This window comes from Mauremys reevesii, linkage group 3 (assembly GCF_016161935.1).
Source record: "Mauremys reevesii isolate NIE-2019 linkage group 3, ASM1616193v1, whole genome shotgun sequence".
Classification (NCBI taxonomy): Eukaryota; Metazoa; Chordata; order Testudines; family Geoemydidae; genus Mauremys; species Mauremys reevesii.
In genome coordinates, this window is record NC_052625.1 from 176,109,541 (window position 1) to 176,129,802 (window position 20,262).

A 20,262-nucleotide genomic window follows, 5' to 3' on the forward strand; every position below is an offset into this window, starting at 1 on the left:
TACCATGTTAATCTTCTAAAGGCATAGAGATATCAGGAAGGCCTGCTCATAACACCATATCCACCTGAGCTGGAGTTAGGGTGCCAAACCTTGCAATCTCCAGGCTCTGACTCAGTTTGAATGGGGGAAGAGCCCCAACCTGAACAACAGTCAAAATTAATATGACTGATCCAAACATTATCCTTGGTGTTCTCAACTAACCTGGGACAGACACATCTGATCTACCACCACATTGCAAGCAAGCCAGGGCAGAAAGGCTGTGAGTGCCTCCAGCTTCAGCCAAGAAAGATGTGGAAACTGGTTCTCAAAGAGCTGCAGGCTATGCTAGTCCTGGGAGTTGTCAAGGAGTCTCACAGCAGGTGGCGGAGGCAGATCATCATACCAAACATAGGTGGGTTGGCTCGATTTTTGCACAGATTTTGGGAAAGTCACTGCAATACCAGGAGGAATTGCTGGAAAGGCTGGGGACCTCTGAATACATCTCCACATTACACCTGATGAAGGTGTACTGGCAGATCCCACTGTCAGCACAGTCACGTGAAAAAAGGGCCTTCCCAACCCCATTCAGTCTGTACCAATTTATAACCATGTCATTTGGCCTACATGGGTCCGTAGCCATTTTCCAGCAGCTAATAGACCAAGCATTGCGACCACATGATTTTTATGCATCTGCCTATATCAATAACATACTCATGAATAGTTACAGCTCAGAGCACCACATTTGGGCCCTTGAGAAGGCAGGGCTCCAAGCAAATCTGGCCAAGTGTCAACTGGGGAAAAGGTGAGATGATGTACCTCGGGCACACTGTGGGGAAAGGTCTGTTACACCTGCTGATTGACAAGTTCAGGCACTAGCCAACTACCTGGTACCGACCAAGAAAACGGTATGATGGTTTCAAGGCTTGGCTTGCTATTACAGGTGGTTTGCACCAAACTTTGCCACAATAGTGGCCCCCATTACCAACCTGGTAAAGGGCACTAGCCCCCAAAAATTCAAATGGATGGAAGCTTGTGATAAAGCATTTAAAGCTCTGTCAGAGTGGGCGGGCCAGGGTTCCCCTGCTGCCAGCCCTCTGAACTTAGAATAGGAGCTGCAGCCAGCCCTGGGGTTGATCAGTAGGTTATCTGGCTAGCCAGTGCTCTGACTACTAGGGGAAATGGTCTGAGGCTACAGTCCCCCGTCACAGTGGTCTCGTGAATAGGCTACTACACTGGGAGTAAGAAGACCAGGGTTCCACTTCTAGCTCTTCTACTGACCACTTGTGTGAGATCACACAAGTCAGTTCCCTTTTCTGTGCTGCTCTTTTCCTTTCCTATTCTCTGTCTCTCTTGTCTAGTTAGACTGCAAGCTCTTTCTGGCAGGGAGTGTCTTTTACTATGTGTCTGTACAGTGCCTAACAATATGGTCCTCTAGGTGTTATCTTAATCCAAATAATAGTAATAATAATGTGAGCTGAGTTCCCATAGTTTGAGAAAAAGCCTCTGTCTCTCATACTAAATGAATATGTCTTCCCCTTCAATGTATCCTCCCCACCCCCAGTTCTGAACTAACTCTCCTCTCTGCGAAGTTTCACACACCTCTAATCTTTCTCCCAACGTGGCTGTTTCTCCATCTTCTCTCCTGACTTGTTCCTATTCCCCATCAGACCCTATACTTCTTGGCCTCCTTTTCCTTTCTCTCTGCTTCACCTTACTCTTTTCTTATCTGCCTCCATCCTCTGCTTCACTGCTGTCAAAATGTTTTTGGGTCAGCACTGGTCAGCCATGCTTCCTCCAGGATGATTGGACACTTCAGACTCTGCTTGATGGATAGACTTTCCCAAAGCTCCAAGTTACTTTTAGGCAGGGGGAAGGAAGTAGCCTGGCACTGGACCACATAAATATTTAAATAATGTGCTAAAAAATTATACATCAGTCAGAAAATTATGAAGACTGCAATTTTTAGTCAGCTCCAATTTTCTAGCGGTCTTGATTATCATCCAGGGGTTACTGTTTTACAGGAACTGAAAGAGATTACATTTAGAGTGAGTTTTAAATGACCCTTAAACTATTACACTGAAATAATTTAATTCATTACAAGATTAACTACTTAAGTGACAATTCTGTCCACTTGAACATCCAGTAGCCAATAAAAAAGACCCTCTTTTACACCAGATTAAAGCTACATATATAAGATATATGTCTGCTTACAGGGCCAATATTAAGGTTTGTGTCCATAGCTTGTTACTGAAGAAGTTGTATATTTCCTTTCACAATTTTTTCTCCAGATTCTTTAAATATTGATTTAAAAAGAATACAAAAACCTTAGCACCTCTCTTCATAGTGTGGTTAATATATATATTATCCTGTTGGGGATCCTGGTTTTACTGTGTATTTGATTTTTTTCCACAACGTTGGATTTAGCAGAGTTGACCATGGCTTTCTGACATATCTACACCATGTTAGATCTTGTCTGCATTACACAGTGGAACCATATTGTAACCAGGTCTCATAGCATGGTTGATCTTTGCAGCATCAAAGGTACCACAATGTACACCTTCAAAATACTGGGCCATTTGCTCAGCTGGTATAAACTAGTACAGCACAGCCTATTTATTGGAGTTACAATAATTTACACTGGCTGAGGATCTGACCCATCATTATTAATTATTGTTTTACAGCACTCAAGTGTGCTAGGTGTCTCACAGTACAAATAAAAAGACAAGATCCTGACCCTGAAGTGCTCACAACTAGAGCTGGCTAAAAATTTTCCAACTTTTGAAATTTCCTGAATATTTTTGGCATAACAAAATGGGAGGAAAAGGAAAATTATGGAGGGAACTGGGGAGGAAGAGCTGGGCTACAACAATAAAATTGTGTGGATGCTCTAACAAAGGCTTGCACGCATCCTATTTGAGGTTTTTATTTGCATGTATGAATATCTATGTTGACTCACCTCTTGTGGGCATTTTGATAGTAGTAGATCATCAAGAGGGATTTAAATGAGAGGGTACATAAGAATGGCCATACTGGGTAAGACCAATGGTACATCTAGCCCAGTATCCTGCCTTCTGACAATGGCCAATGCCAGGTGTTTCAGAGGTGCTTCAATGAACAGAACAGGTAATCACCAAGTGATCCATCCCCTGTCACCTAGATCTTATTGCCTATATCCAAAATGGCATTCCTTGCATAGGGAAATAGTAGAGCTGGTCAAAATTATTTGTCAAAATAGTATTTGACAAAAAAAATCCTTTTTGATATAAATTAAAACATTTCAAAAATGTATGGATTTCAAGAAAATTTTCTTTAAAAAAATCAAGTGATTTGATATTTCTGAACATTTTTGATTTTTTGTTTTGAAATGATTTTTCAAAACAAAATTCATTGTTTCTTATCTAAACACAATTTTAAAAGTGAAAGATTAGAATATGAAAAAAAGATTTCAATTGTATTGAAACTAAACATTTTGATTGACCCAAAATGAAATGTTGTTAAGAATTTAAATTTAGAAATTTTTTGTTTACAATGTTTCAAAATGGAAAACTTTTAGAAATCACAGAATTTGCCATTAAATGGAAAATTTGGCTCCTTTTCAGCTATAGGAAATAGACCCTGCAATAACTGTTGTTCTCTTCTCTCTCTAATATTCTTATGAATTCATTCAGTTCACACACACCTGATTCACAGCTCATTGAAGTCCTTGATTTGACTTCAATAAGCTTTGATTGGGCCCAGATCTCTGCTCATTTACAACAATACAACCCTGTTGACTTCAGTGAAACTGTGCTGATGTAATCAAGAGAAGAACTTGGCCAATGTTGTGCATTTGTTCATTTACCTGTTCAATTCTTTTCAGCGGACAGTGCTAAATGTTGAAATGTACACGAATGGTCTTTTCTGACGTGCAGGACTAGGACAGAATATCTATCTGTATTAAATCTGTGTGAATTTAATGTATTACATACAGTAAAGAGGAGATTGTAGATGATATTTAAGCTTCTGTATGTATTACAACACATTTCTGACATATAACACCACTGCAACACTTTCGACCTCTCTTTAGGACAGACTGTTAAAGGTGACAAATTATATGACAGTTTACGAAGTGGATAATACAGAGGAAAGCAACACTTAGGAATCTTAAGGACCAGATAACAAGACTACAGCAGTGTACTCAGTTTCACTTTGGATCTTTCAGTTAGTATTTACATCTAGGTCTTCTGAGGTGAACAATCAGCACATATCCCACTATGCTTCTAAATTCCACTTGATTCATTAAATTTAAATCTGTTGTATGCCTGCAAGAGTAGAGTAATTTTAGCACAGTGGGGAATGGGCATTGTATATACATGCGCGCTTCTATCACGGGCATGTGCATGAACTGCATCTGGTGAGTCATATTTTTGGCCTATCTGATTTGAGAGTATCTGAATAACATAATAGCTTGCTAATTTGTAGCAAATAAACAGTAAGTCCTTTATAATAAATCAAATGATTGTTACTTGCACCATGTAAGGCGTTCTTTAGATGATATGTCACCCTGTTTTTCAGCTGATGCACTTTCTGAACTGATGCATAGGAACAACCTCAGAAGCATGGGTTTATCAGCTATTATCTCTCCTTATACTTTATAATCATGCAGCAAATTACATTGTGCTCCTTGACACCAGAGAAAATTGCGATGAATGTGGGGTTCTCTTTACACCTGTGTAAAAAAGCCTAATAAAATTAAGCAATAATCTATAATCATGAGAAAGTTACAGTTTGAAATAATGTCCCTTGCTGTGAACTGAACAGTGAGGCAAAGTAAAGGCTTTAGCATTTATAAATGTCAAAGGAACAAAGGAGTACATCTTAACAGCATGAGATGCTTATCACTTGAAAACTTCTTTCACTTACACATTTTTGCTATTATGCTATACAGATGACTTCAGAATCCAACCTGAAAGTTTAAGTGGTCCTGAATTTTAAAGCTGAATTATATCAAACACTTTGTGAAACAACTGACAATACCATTAAACTTCCTATTAACAAAGCTATGAGTAATTGTAATGCTAAAATAAGAGGTATATTATTCCTTTATATTACATTTTATAATAAAAAAACCTAATTTGTCTGCTAGCTCAGACTTACTGTCTTGAACAGCATTCTGATTAAAAAGCACTCTGACTGGCTAGAAATATCATTTAGCACAAGTTGTATTTTCTGTGTACTTGCTGTAAAGTGACATGGGAAATGTTATGATTAAGTCATATCGAGTTCCACTGTCATCAAGACATTACACTTTCAAAACAGCAGCGAAATGTTTTTACTTAGACAGAAAAAAATAAGTTTGAAAAAGTGGGAGATGTCATGTCAGTGCCTCCCAGGATTAAATCAGCTGTGGTCTGTATGCCATTTTATTGCTCTGATTAAAGCCTTGACACCATCCTTCCTTCCTCTCCCCCACCCCCATCCCCTTCCGTTCTTCTGAAAAGATTGATGAAAACACTCTATGGTGGCTTCTTCCAGGATGTCACTGCCATTTGGTGATCTAATTGGCCCCACAGGGATATTTTACCATTTCCATCAGAGACAGAAAAGATTTTATTCCTTCTCCTGCAGACTGATGGGAGGCATTAATTATGCAAGCATCATACAAGTGAGTGACAGTAATTTTCAGCTAAATCAACATGCAAAACAACCATGGAAATTCTCACACAATGACTGCAAATGGAAATGGCAGAAATAAGAAAACAGCTTAAAAACCCCATGAACTTGCGGATTTATTGCAAATTCTACAAGCTTGCAAAGGCCCGCACTTGATATTAACGCTTTCATTAGTACTAGGGAGTTGACACGAGAAGACATGATTTAAAATCAGCAAAGAATCCTATGGCACCTTATAGACTAACAGACGTTTTGCAGCATGAGCTTTCGTGGGTGAATCATCCACTTCATCGGATGCAAGATTTAAAATGTAATCTCTTTTTCACATCTCAAGGGAAAAAATAATAAAAACAAGCCAAAGTTTTTTTAAAGTCTGTTTTTACTATTTAAAACAATATGAAGCAAAGGTTCTGGAAGATGCACTTCAGAGAAACATAATTTCAGTTGCTTTTTTTCCCATAGGAACGCCATTTTTTTTTTCACTTTAAAAGGCCACAAGATAATACCACAACATCAGGAAAATTAAAGCAAATAGTGGTTTATGTCTCAGGAGACAGGACATCAACAGTTAGCTTTCTGTTGGAGAAGAATCTTTTAGATGTAAGTGTTCAAAAACTCAGTAGTGGAACAAAAAAAGCATTTTGAACAAAGATGTGTGTTCCACATTCCAAACAATATTTGACAAAATTTATTTATTCCTTTAAAAAGCAAATTTGATTCTAAAGGGAAAAAACAGTATTGCTGCTGCAGGAATGTTTATAAGAGAAAATATGGGAGAGGTACAGTACAAATCCCATAGCCTCTAAGGGGAAACTACAGTCATTGGAGGGAAGCCCACAAAAAGTGCATCATGTGGTGGAATCAGTATGGAATCCATGCACAGGGAGAGAGGTAACATGAATGCAAGTTGACACCCTGGAACGGGCTCTGTGCTTGATCCAAATGTGCTGACCATCATTTTGGCCAACTCCAAAGGTTGAGCAGGGGATCACCAGAGCTAAGAGTATAAGTCTCTACAGCTTGAATTTAAGAGCCACAGGCAATAGCTCAGGCTTTTAGAAACTCACATTCTTTCTGGATGTGGCACAGAGCAGAATGCATAGAACACATTCCGAACACTGGATTGGAATAGCCTCCATGAAGGGCTGGACCAGTAAACATAAGCCACCCCTGACTTAGGGGCAGGCAACTCAGGCGATGCCCCCTGGGATGCCGGACTTGGGGGGCATCGGGTTTGGGGGGCTGTTTTTCTTGTTAGTGACAAAAGGGAAAATAGAATGTTTGAAGTAAAATGTTTCAGGTATTCTGTCTGTGGATTCATTTTTTACTAACTTCCTAGAATGTTCTGGACATTTGTAGATTCTCATGGAACCTTCCAGAATTTCTGAGAACTGCACTTTCCTTGAACCTCCTAGAATGTTGCCAGCCATGCCCCCGTGGAGTATATATAGTCGGGGCTCTGCCAGTCAGTCAGTGAGATATAAGAATGAATTGCAAGCCCATCTGTGATATCGTGAACCTTATTTTACTGTGTAATTGTGAAGGTATACTTGTGTTTTAACACTTGAAGAATGTAAGTGGAAACTAATAAAAGACTTATTTAATGAGATGCCAGCGATACCAATTGAACCCCTATCTACGCAACAATATAAAAGAAATACTATTGCTATCTGTTTTCCTCCATAGAAAATAAAAGATGCCCCTGAAGAAGCCTTTAGGAGCTCAGTATAAGAAGCAAAAAGCTCAATTACAATCTAATTTGCAGCAAGGGGCAAATTTGATGGAAAAATATCTGAAACAGAACAACATGGACTGGGCTTTAGGCATTAGTGATAGTCCCAGTGCAGAAGAAATTGAAGAGTGAAGCGTAAATGATGGAAGTCCTATTACTAAGGAATTAGCAGATTTACCTGAAGATAAGAAATGGAAATGTGAAAGTGATGGAAAATCATCCAGTTTTCCTGGTGGCATAAAGGAGAGTGATGATAAAGAAGAATGAAAAGAAAAATTTGATTTACATGAAAAGGAGAAAAACGATAAAGAAGAATCAGCTTGTCATGATGACAGAAACAGGAATGAGAAAAATTGCACCACAAATCAATAAATCAGATACTGCTTAATAGCCAGCGATCCTAAACTGTGCCAATATTGATCATACAATTTTGAATGGGCTGGGCAAAATCGAGGCTATGATGTTTCCAGTAAATGAGCAGAGGTGGCAATTCTCAAAGTCACACTGAGAAAGAGTGCTTGAGAATGGTGAGAAATTGAATCAGCATTAGCTAGTTTACTTGAAATCAACTGACAAAGTGTTCTGGTTTTGTTGCAAAATATTTTACAAGAATGATAAATCGTTGCTTGCACTTTCTGGGTACAATTGCTGTCATAAGTTAGCTGATGCTCTGAAGCAACATGAAAAGTCACCCGGCCATTTCATGGCCTACTCCAAATGGATGGAGGTCGAGCGCAGGGTCAAGCTCAATAAATGCATAGATGCAGAAAACCAGTGCATTATTAGTACAGAAACCCTGCGTTGGAGGAACGTACTTGAGCGTCTGATATCAATTACCCTCTTCCTTGCAAAGAATAATTTGGCTTTCAAGTGCTCGTAAGATAAGTTGTTCACTGAACATAATGGTAATTTCCTTGGTTTTGTAGAGCTCCTTGGGAAATACGACAATGTTATGTGTGAGCACCTACGTAGAGTAGTTCCTAAAGAAGCTATGAGCCATTAGGGCAGCAAAACAACTCAAAACAAATTGCTTTACCTTATGGCAAGGAAGGTGCTTGATAATATATTGATGCGGCTTGGCAAAGCGAAGTACTAGGCCATAATAATGGACTGCACTCCTGATATTAGTCACAGTGAAAAGATGTAATTTACAGTGAGATTTGTTAATGACAAGAACGGCTGTATCCAAGTAAAGGAACATTTTATCTGTTTCCAGTCTCTGGACAACTCTACTGGAAAAGGCCTAACAGAACTGTTTATGAATGTTTTGAATGAGAATAAAATAAAGCTTCAGGACTGCCGTGGCCAAGACTGTGACAACGGTGAGAACATGAAGGGAAGAAACAGTGGTGTCCAGGCAAAGATCCTTGCACTGAATCCAAGAGCCTTTTTTCATGTCTTGTGGCTGCCATTCCATCAACCTGATTGTGTCAGATGCAGCATCATCTTCTTTAGATTCAGTCTCTCTCTCTCCACAGTACTGCAAAGGATATACATCCTGTTTTCAGCACCAACTATCAGGTGGAAGATCCTCACGGACAATGTTACAAATCTGATCATGAAGCTGCTAAGTGACACTCACTGGTAGAGCTACATTGACAGCATAAGACCAGTGGGGTACCAACTGACTGAGGTTTACGATGCCCTGTTGGAACTGGCATAGTTGAGTGAAGCCGAGCCCGGAATCTGACAGAAGGCACAAAACCTGGCAAACCAGATCAGTGACGTGAAATTTCTGGTCTCAGTTGTGGTTTGGCAGGATAGCCTGTTCCCAGTAAATGTTGTAAGCAAGGCATTATAAAGTCAGTCTATGGACATCGTGACCACTATTATTTTGATGAGAAACTACTTGTGGCCCACAGATTTGAAGATGCCATCACTGCCAAAGAAATGGCAGAAAACTTAGGAGTTGAGCCTGTCTTTAAGGAAACTTGTATTCATCGGAAGAAGAGACAGTTTGGTTATGAGGGTAGAGATGAGGTGATGGGAAGCTCAGAAGAAAAATTCAAGAGGGAGGTTTTTTTGCTCGCTCTTTGATGCTGCTTGGGTGTCCATCAAAGAAAGGTTTGGACAAATGAAGCACCACCAAAGACATGGGTTTTTTTATATGACTTTAGTAAGCTGCCAGCGGACAGAAAAACACTCTCTTGAACAATTGTATGGACCTTCACCAGACGTTGACACATGGGGAATGTTCGGTCATCGATGATAAAGACTTATATGTTGAATTGGACAACATTCGTCACATTTTGCAACATAGGAAGCTCTCTCTATTCCAAATTCTTCAATTCATTCATGATGCAGAGCTGCATGACACATTTCCTAATGTATAGATAAATTTGAGGATTATGTTTACACTGTCAGTCACAGTTTTGAGTGGTGAGCACAGCTTTTCAAAGCTCAGGCTCATTAAAACATATCTTCGATTGATGATGGCTGATGAGAAACTGATATTGCTTGCTATTTTATCACTTGATAAATATCGAGTGGCCAGTCTTTGGATCTCTCTGCTGCTATGCTTCAGTTCATGAGAGCAAAGGCGAGAAAAGTGACCTTTTGAACTAAAAGACGAGGGTTAACATTCTAAGACTGTCACATACTGTAACATTATTTAATACTGGTCCATTCAATGTTGGTACACAGTTCAATTTCTTAATGTTAGTACATTTCAGTTACAGTATTCTTAAAATGAAAAATTTTCTATAAGCTTAGAGGAAACATATTTTTTTATTTGCTTATATATGGCATGAATATAGATTTACAGATCCTAGCATGCAAATTTATCATCTTATATGACAGGGATAAATCATGCATGAAAACCATGCACCAAAGTCATGAAATGGGTTACAAATGCAATAAAAAATAAGGTATTTGAAAGTTTAACAAATGGAGGGGGAGTGGGGGCGCCAAAGATGCTTCTTGCCTGTGGCACCATTTGATCTAGGGCCAGCCCTGCTGACAGGTGTTTGATAACCTGTTCTTAAAAACCTTCAATGATGGGGATTCCACAACCTCCCTCGGTAACCTGTAGCATTTTAACCGTAGTATTGGTTTTCCTTTTAATACCTACCTGTGGGCTTTTGTCACCTGCCCACTCTGAACATAGTTTAAAGCTCTCCTCACTAGTTTAGTGAGTCAGTATTCCAAAATGATCGTCCCCTTTTTAGTCTGGTGAACACCATTTCTTCCCCACCATCCTCCTTCCCAGAACAGTATCCCATCGTCAAGGAAGCCAAAGCCCTCCCATAGACACCATCTGTGATGCAATGCATTGATCTCCAAGATGTCCCTTTGTGGGCCCTTACCCTCAACCAGGATGATGGACAAGAGCACAACCTGTGCCCTTGGCTTCTTCACCTTCACTCTCAGAGTTCTGTGCTCCCTAGTGATCTGCCCAGGGTCATACTGGGTAGTACCATTAGTGCCCAAATGAATGAGCAGCATGCGGTAGTGGTCAGAGGGATGGATGAGTCTCAGCAACCTTTCCATAACGTCTTAGATGTGGGTTCCATGAAGGCATCACGCCTCCCAAGATGTCAGGTGAGGTGGCTGATGGATGCCTCCATCCCCCTCAAAGGAAGTGCCCAACCACCACCACACTGTGTCTCCTTTTTTTGAAGCAGCTCTGTAGCTACTCCAGTGACTAGACAAGAGGAATACTGCTGCACACACCATTCATCTGATCAGCTCCCTATCTGGTTACTTAGTTCAAGTGTTGGGCAAAGGATTTGCCCCTTAGTCCTCAACTACCCAGTGATTTCAGTATGAGTATCAGCTGAGTAAGGACTACAAGATTTTGGCCCATATGATTAAATTCTTGAATCCTGCCTAAAGCTGAGGTATTCGGCCTTTTTGCAGCTGCTCTGCATGGAAGAGAGACAAAATCCACTCCAATTTTCAGGCTTCTCTGGAATATAGGCTTTTGGGGCCTGTATTCCACCCCTTACCCAACAGAGGGGAGTTTAGGAGGATCCACCCAGCAGTGAATCCCTCCACACACTCCCATGTCTCCTTGTCTGTCTGCCAGATAGGAGGTTGCAGTTTGCAGCTGAGCTCTGCACTTCACAGGATTACACAACTCCGGCACAACTCTCCTGCACCCCTTCCTCACCCCCTCTCCATAATCCAGTTGTCCCCATTACACAGCAGCACACATCAGTTCTGCCACAAAGTGAACCTTCAAAACAGAGGAGTCAAGGACATGATTTGCCCCAAGGGCCTTCCCTGAAACTGATTGCAGTTTTGTCATTGACTTTTATATGAACAGGATCAGGCCCTGAGCGTAAGGGCTGCAGGATGGGGCCCAGCATGCTACTTTCATTGTTCTTAATGTGCTTCTAAGGGACAAATCTCACTTTTTTTTTGCACGGTTGCTGTCAAGCAAAGCTAACTGAAATTGGTATAGGTAACAGCAGGTTAAATCAAATAATTTCACAAATCACAGGATTTTATGATAACATATTTTCATGATGCCAACTAATCTGTCAGCATTGCTATAAGAAACAGATTTTAAAAAAATTAATAAAAGCTGATAAATGTGGTTAACATGGCAATATATAGCCAATTGAGCTAAAATATAATAAAGTTAACATTGTACAGTATATACATTGTGCTTTCTGTGGCACAGAACATCTTGTATTGTTTAATGATCAGTAAAATAGCATTCCAAGATTACAACATCCATTTCCTTTAGAAGATAAAGCTTCTTAGCATAAAAGAAAAAACCCTGGGGGGTGGGAGGGCGGGATGTTTATGTGCCACTTTAGACCCAATCAGCTCCATGTTATCAAAACATTTAAGAATGTTCTTAACTTTAAGCACAAGTCCCATCCACTTTATTCAATGGGACTAGTTACATATTTAAAGCTAAATATGGGGTTAAGTGCTCTGCTGGATTGGGATCTAAAGATTTCTAAGAACACAGCGAGAATATGATTTGGACTCTAACTTGTAGTAATGGTGTGTAGGAACGTAGGCTATTTCCATTTTAAACAGCAATTTCCAGGATGAGAGGGAAGTAGTTTGCAGTTGAGACTGGGACAGAATCTTGGCTCCAGAGTGAATATTGATTAAATTTTCAGAATGTGGAAAAAATCATTTAAAAGGTCTTTTGGTTTTGAAAGAAGCAGAAAAAGATTGTGTTGTTTTCAGAATACTTTGACTGTTACTTCCATATGAACTTCCTAAACCTGAGCTGCAAAACAAATGAAACTTCTCAGTAACACTAGGCAAAAAAAATATGGACTGAACTTTTTTTTTTTTTTACCAAAAAATAGATTCAAGCTGACTGAATTCAGGTTGAATTCACCAAATTGTTTTGGTCAAACCCTCTATGTCTCCCTCCAAAATATGAAAAAAACAATGTTTTGTTTCAACATTTTCAAAATGTTTTGATTTTTTTTATTTTAAATTTTGTTTCAAATTTTACTTCTATTTTGTTTTCTGAAAAAGATAAAAGAAACCTCAAACAAAACATAATAATGTTTTGTTTCTGGCTGAACTAAATATGTTGTTTGACAAAAAACAATTTTTTCAAGTTTTTCAGTTTATCAAAAAAATTGAAATATTTTAATTTCAGGTTCATCTGAAACATTTTTTTTTGATTGGTCACCAGACTGAAAAATTGGTTATTCACAATGCTCTACTTGTCAGGCACTTGGGCAGTGATGGTGGAATGATGGCATGTGATGCCATTGCCTACGGCACAGCTGCCAAGCGGAGTTTTGGATTGGGTTGCATATAAAGCAGTGGGGCACTGTGCAGGTTCAGGAGTCACCCATGCAGCTTACCGATCGGGGCCTAAAACTATTCTCCTCTTGCCCCATCAGGGTGAAACTCCAGCAAGAAGCAATATTGCCTCCCCTAGATCACAGTGAATCTCCACAGGGAGTAATTGACACCTTCTTTTGCCAGGCGTAGTAAACCTGGCTCCACATGTCTGTGATAGCAGAACACCATCATGCTTTGGAGTTGACTGTTTTTCTCCTCTATCTCAAGTCTCTGAAGAGCCTATTGACATGAATGGAAATATTTTTCCAAAGTGTCTTATACATAGCACACCACTGCAAAAACCAAAGGGAATTAATTTAAAATAAAATCAGTAACGAATCTCTCTGCAGCATGAGCTCATCCACTAGCATATGATTCACTGTTTTATTCCATGCTGTGATGCTATTATAAAAAATATTTTCCTTTTATCTACAGTATATCACTGAATCAACTAAGATGCCACTGAGGCCAATGTATTATGCTTGTCTTAGTTCTACATTTTCAGGGTCTTTTGGCTTTTAGCCACACCATTAAAGTATTTTAATGTAAAGGGTCGGGTTTTTTTAATGGCATGGTGAAAACCAGTATGACCATAGGTGACCAAGGGTAATGGAATATATTTGTAGTAAATCATTCTCCCCAAACTATGTATCAGATTGCATATATTAAGCCACACCATAATCATAAATTCAAATGGTAATAAAATGTCAGTTTTTGAGATATCAGCTAAAAATTACCATTGTTCTCAGTGTGCTTTTTTAAATTAAATCATTCTCCCAATATTGCTATGTAATTTGTGTAACATTTCAAAGGAGTGATTATTATAATCTGGATCTTGTTGGGCATGTTTTCCTAAAAGATTAGGTAAACGAAATACAATGCATAGTTCTAATGGATACAATGCATTTCAGAAGCCGATGTCCGCATTTTGCTTAGCCTATGAAAGATATGTATTTTACAGACCAAGCTGTCTGAAAACAACATGGATAGTCAAGAAACAGCAGTGTCTGCCAGTGAGTAAACATTGAGAGAGTTCCATGTTCATTCTCCTAGATGTCCATTGAAATACACTCTATGCATGTGTTTCTTCTTCAACTTTATTTCTCTTTTCTCACCCTCAATTATTTTGCTAGAGTTGAGACCTAACTCTGACCTTAGCAAGCAACTACACTACTGCTAAAGACGCTGATTCTGCAATAACATGTGAATGTGAGTAACTGTTTGCAATTGGAGCCTGATCCTAAGCTCCCCGAAGCCGATAGGAAGACTCCCATTGACTTCAGTGAGCTTTGGAGCAGGCTCTGAAGGAGGACTGTTTGCATACAGTTAGGTCAGGTCCTAAGCTTGACTTCAATGGGAGTTGGATCAGGCTCTAAAAAAAAGGAGCTTTCTCAGATAGATGAAAGATCTACCGTTTTTCACTCAGGCAAGCTATATGTAATGGCCCTTTGCTCTGAAAATATATATTGATATACATGACAATGTCGCTTTTCTAAATGGTCATCAGAAACTTTGGGGGAAATGGTGTTTTAGATAAATGGGAAACTTGCACTGCCAGAGAATACAGTTGTCCTTCAGTAAATGGGGAGGTAGGCAAACAGGTCTACACTTGATTCTAAAAAAGGAATGATGAATAACATTAAAACTATGAGGGGCTTAACTCGGCCTTTAAGTAAGGTGACCATTTTTTTCAAATTTAAAACCAGGACATTTAAAATAGCTCAGCCAGCATGAGTAATAGTCGCTGTCGTAGAATATAAGTTGAAAAAATATTGTGGAGTATGCTTATCTTTTTTTTTCTTTAAGTGAAAGAATACAATAAAATGTACTTCTTTTATTTATATTATATATTATGAAAGTAATTTTGCGAAAAAAACACAAATATTTGATATGGGTAGATTAGTACATAATTGTATACTTAGGATTTTGGGATCCAAGTAATAAAGAAACAAGTGTAGCAGTAAAACAAAATGGTTTTAATAAAAAATGGTACAAAAGTACTTAATCTACATTCCTAATTTTGCTTCTTATATTTTTGTGAAGAGTGGATTGATTTTAATAATAATTTGTTTTCCTGGATGTTTTTATAAAATTCCATGCAAGTTTGGTTAAAATTATATTTAGTAATTAGCAAACATTTCAAAGTTTCAACATGTAATTGAGTTTTATCACTGGACCAGATATTGTTCATCAAAGAAAAAAGACGTTCGGCAGGTGCACTGGTTCCTGGTAAACAGAGACAATATTCTACCAATTTGCCAATATTTTTGTAGGAAACATCATTTTCACTGAAGGCTTTGAATATTTCAATCCATCTGTTCGATACTGGTACAGAATTTTGTCTCCAGTGAGTAATTTTTTCATCTGTAATGTAGCGCAGGACAAAGCAGGTTTCATCAAACAGTTCATCTTCTACTAAATTGATTTCAGAAAAATACTGAAGAATGTAATCACTGCAAATTTGAATGTTGTCATGGGTGAGTTTAGTGTTTAACAAAACCCAATTGAATTTTTCGGTATGCTTAACAGGTCCTCCCATTCCTCTAGATATTGAATACATGTGTCATAAAATTCTACCACTTTTTCTTTGAAAATAGCAGGTTTTAATATGCCTTTTTCCTCAAGCTGCTTCAAATTTTGCCGCACCTGTAACGGCAAGAAAATGTTTACTTTTCTGTCAGCTAATTTTGTTTTTAAGTCACTGTAAATATTGCTAGTTTCTATAATAGAAATCTCCTGTCCTTCTATTTTCAAAATAGCATTGTGGAACATTGATGACACGTTATGCAAAAAGTAAAGCCAAGACTCTGTCTCTGAATTATCAAAATAATTTGTGATAATTGTGGGGCTCTTCTCGTTTGAGGCAAAATATGATTTTAAGGCAGGATATATTTGTAGGACACGCTCAATCGTGGGTCGTAACGCCAACCATCATGTGGCACTGTATCCCAAGACTCTTATATTCGATGTCCACGAATTCACAAAATTCTTTCAATTCATTAACGCGCACTGTATATATATAAAAGTATGAATAAATCTTGGTGATGAAAGTTTGCACATCAATTGGTACACAGTCGGCTGCAGTTTGTATAGCATTGTTCAAAATATGAGTGGCACAACCAGTAGCCACAAGCTGTCTTCCACCCAAATTTGATTTCAGCTTGGTAAAAATGTTATTTTTCCCACTTCTTCGCATTCCTCCAAAGTTAGTATTGGTGTTGTCAGCACAAAATCCAAGTACCTTGGTATCTAAACGATACTTTTTTAACACTTCCAAAATATAATCAGTAACTATGTCAGATGTTTTGCCTGGCAAATCTCTTACTTCCAAAATTTTGACGTGTATTCCAGACTGGTATGAAAAATATCTTATTATTATGGGAATCAACTTTACTTCCTTGTGGTTTGATGCATCCGAATAAATAGAAATAAAATTTGCAGCATCTAAATCCTCTTCCAATAACTGTTTTGCATAAGGCACCAGCACATCGGTAACTATTGCCTCGCATTTTGTTCTAGAACATGTAAACCTGGCATCAAAACATGTTTTAATCAGTTTGCAGGTACAATCCATTGATCGGAATGAGTGATTATGCATTACTGTGTGGTACGCCCATAAACCTTCAGCTGCAGCTAGTTTTCTTTCAGCATCTTCAAATCATTTTTTCTTAAAATATGATGTCACACTCGTACTTGCAATTGCTGCAGACACGGCCCGTTTATGTTTGACTGTTTGTATGTGGTTTTCAATGTCGGTTTTTCCACTGTTTGCAATAGAAAATACACTTCTGCATTTTACACATTCCACCTCACTATTGTCATTATTAGTACTTGCTTTGATGAATGTATATTTTGATTGTAACTCGTCATCGAAGACGCACTTTCTTCGTTTTGGTGCCATGGGTGTCCAAAAATAAACAATTATTACAAACTTTGTCGGATGTCGGTCTTGGTCCGAGGGGGCGAAGTCACCGGCCCAGGATCGAGGGGGGCAAAGATTCCAGTCCTGGTCCAAAGGGGCGAAGGCGTCGATCCTGGTCCAACGGGGCGAAGTCATCGGGTCCTGGCGAAGCAGTGAGGTGCACCGTGAAAACGGCAGAGTGAAAAGCTCGAGTAACCGAGAAAGCGCGGAGCTCTGAGGGCCAGTGTCACGGTCCGAAGATGCCAGATCACTGGTGCCTGTCCTGTGCTGCGGAGGGCCTTTTATAGTCCGAAGCTAACACCGAATTGGTCGATTTTGGCGGGCTCTGTGTGATGACGTCATCATCGAGTTCCCACAGTTGGGCTGTATGTAATGCGCGGGAGTATTATCGAAGAGTCGCCGCAGCCACAATATAGTGAGAGTGCGTGTGCTGAATGCCGAGTATTGCCGAGATCCAACGACGAGAACCGTCATGTAAAATAAAACTAAAACTAGGATAAATTAATAAAATTGATTTAGGCTGGTTTATCAAGGATTGATCTGATGTACTCAATCTTTTGATAAATTAATAATTTTTGATTTTGTAGTCCTAAACTGTACTGGTTACATCTCACGACTAACCAGACCAATGTCCAAAAAACCAGTACTGTACTGGTAAAACCAGTACGTATGGTCACTTTACCTTTAAGGCACTGGCCTGCTTTGGGGGAGATGAGCAACTACACTCTCTAGGTGAAGCAAAAACTACTATTGTATTTCAGGGAGACACAAGGGCTCCTGCAGCTTTTTGATATTCAAGGGGAGCACCGCCACCATTATACTTAATAAAGCATGGCATGCCCATGCTCGCTACAGCGGTAAGGGTTGGAGTTATGGTTCTGCTTCCTCCTTGCTCCTTTTCTGTTAGCAAGCCAGGAGCAAACCTCAATCTTGGAGAAATGCAAGGAGTTCAGCAGTCTTGCTAACTGTAGCATGAGGGCATAAGTAGAGGAAGGTTTCCCTCCCTTCTGCTCCTTGCATTGCAGCCAGAATCTGGTCCTGTGATTTTCAGGAAATCCAGTGTCAAACAGCAATACAGATAATTTTTCATAGCAGAGAACTTTTAATAACAACAATAGAGTGAATTTCTATAGGAACACAGGAATTGCCACACTGCATCAGACTCCAGCTCCATCTTGTCCAATATCTTGTCTCCAGCAGTGTCCACTACCAGGTGCAAGAGCCATGCAGTAGCCAGGTGTGGGACAATCTGCCCACCACATAAGGCCTTATTCTGGTATCTAATAATTAGAGACTGGCTTAAATCCTGAATCATGAGGTTTAATACCCCATCCAAAATTTGTGTTATAATTCATTATAAATCTGCGTATTTGTGATATCTATATAAATGTCCAGTCCCTTTCTGAATCTTGCTAAGTTCTTGGCCTGAACAACTTCCTGTGGCAACATGTTCCATGTTCTAATTACACATTGTGTGGAAATATTTCCTTTTATAATTTTTTAATTTCTGCCTTTTAATTTCATTGAATGTTGAGTTGAGGCAGGGAGAACAGAAGTTCCTGATCTACCTTCTCTAGACCATTCTTTATTTTATACACTTACGTCCCCCCTCATTCATATCCTTTCTAATGCAAAACAATCGCAATCTTTTCAATTAGAGTTGTTCCAGGCTCTGGACCATTCTCGTTTCTCTTTTTGGAACCCCTGTATTTCAGCAAAATCCCTTTAGAGATGGGATGACCAGTACTGCACACAGTATTCCAGATGATTTATATAAAGTCATTATCATATTTTCTATATTAACTAGCACCTTCCATCCAAGGATAATAAATCACTTTACAAACATCAATAAACTTAGTTTTTCAATGCCCTCATGAGATAGGCAATTATCCCCCTGTTACAGTCTGAATGATAATACAGTTACCTAGCATGTGGATAAAATGCCCAGATATGTAATAGAGCAGGCATCACGGGTTATATATTTTTTTATTGATAACCAAGTATTTGACTCTTCAAACCCATCCTCATTCTGAAACTTAGTTGGTTCTCAGTGCCCTCAGATAACTGAGATTCAGTATTCCCCCTTATATGGATTTTTGCCAAGATTAGCAAAAACCTGTGACAGGTTTCTTTAAGAATGATCCCATCTTGGCCCACCTGGAAGTAATTGTAGAAGCAGCAAAGAATCCTGTGGCACCTTATAGACTAACAGACGTTTTGCAGCATGAGCTTTCGTGGGTGAATACCCACTTCTTCGGATGCAAGCAGTGGAAATTTCCAGGGGCAGGTGTGTATATATAAGCAAGCAAGAAGCAAGCTAGAGATAACGAGGTTAGATCAATCAGGGAGGATGGGGCCCTGTTCCAGCAGCTGAGGTGTGAAAACCAAGGGAGGAGAAACTGGTTCTGTAATTGGCAAGCCATTCACAGTCTTTGTTTAGTCCTAAGCTGATGGTGTTAAATTTGCAGATGAACTGGAGCTCAGCAGTTTCTCTTTGCAGTCTGGTCCTAAAGTTTTTTTGCTGTAGAATGGCCACCTTAAAATCTGCTATTGTGTGGCCAGGGAGGTTGAAGTGTTCTCCTACAGGTACTGGAAGTAATTAATTGCCAAGACACTGGTTCACAGCTAATTGGCTGGATCTGTTAAAAGCCTAGCAGAGCTCAGCTAGAGGAAGGGGCTCTTAGAGAGAGGAGGCTGCTCCTAGGGAAAGGCACTGCAAATAGCTGCAGGAAATCCAGCCTGTGAGAAGTTGTGTGCTGCCAGGGAGCCTTGGCATTAGCCACAAACTGGTAGGAAGTGACACAAGAAGCCAAAATCCCTAGGGAAAAACATTAGAAGGAGTCGCTTTTTTGAAAGAGTCCTGGAGGCAGATGAAAATATGATGAGGCCCAGGGAAACAGCAGCAAGTCTGAAGAAGCATATCTGAACTGCTTGATAAAGGATCCCTGAGCCTGAACCTAGACTAGAGGAAAGGCCTGGACTCCCCCTGTTGACCTTCAGGGAAGGAGATGTAAAAGTCCCCAGATGCCAAGGAAGACAAGAGTGCAGTTCAAGGCCTGAGGTGAGGTCATCAGAATTCTGTTTTCTTGGACTATTTATTCCCCTGGAAAGGTTGGGATTATAAGTGACCTGGCCACAGGACTGAGTTGTGAGATGAGGCAAGCTAGCCCAGACTCAGAGTGGTTGTTAACAGTGGGTGCTAGAGTTG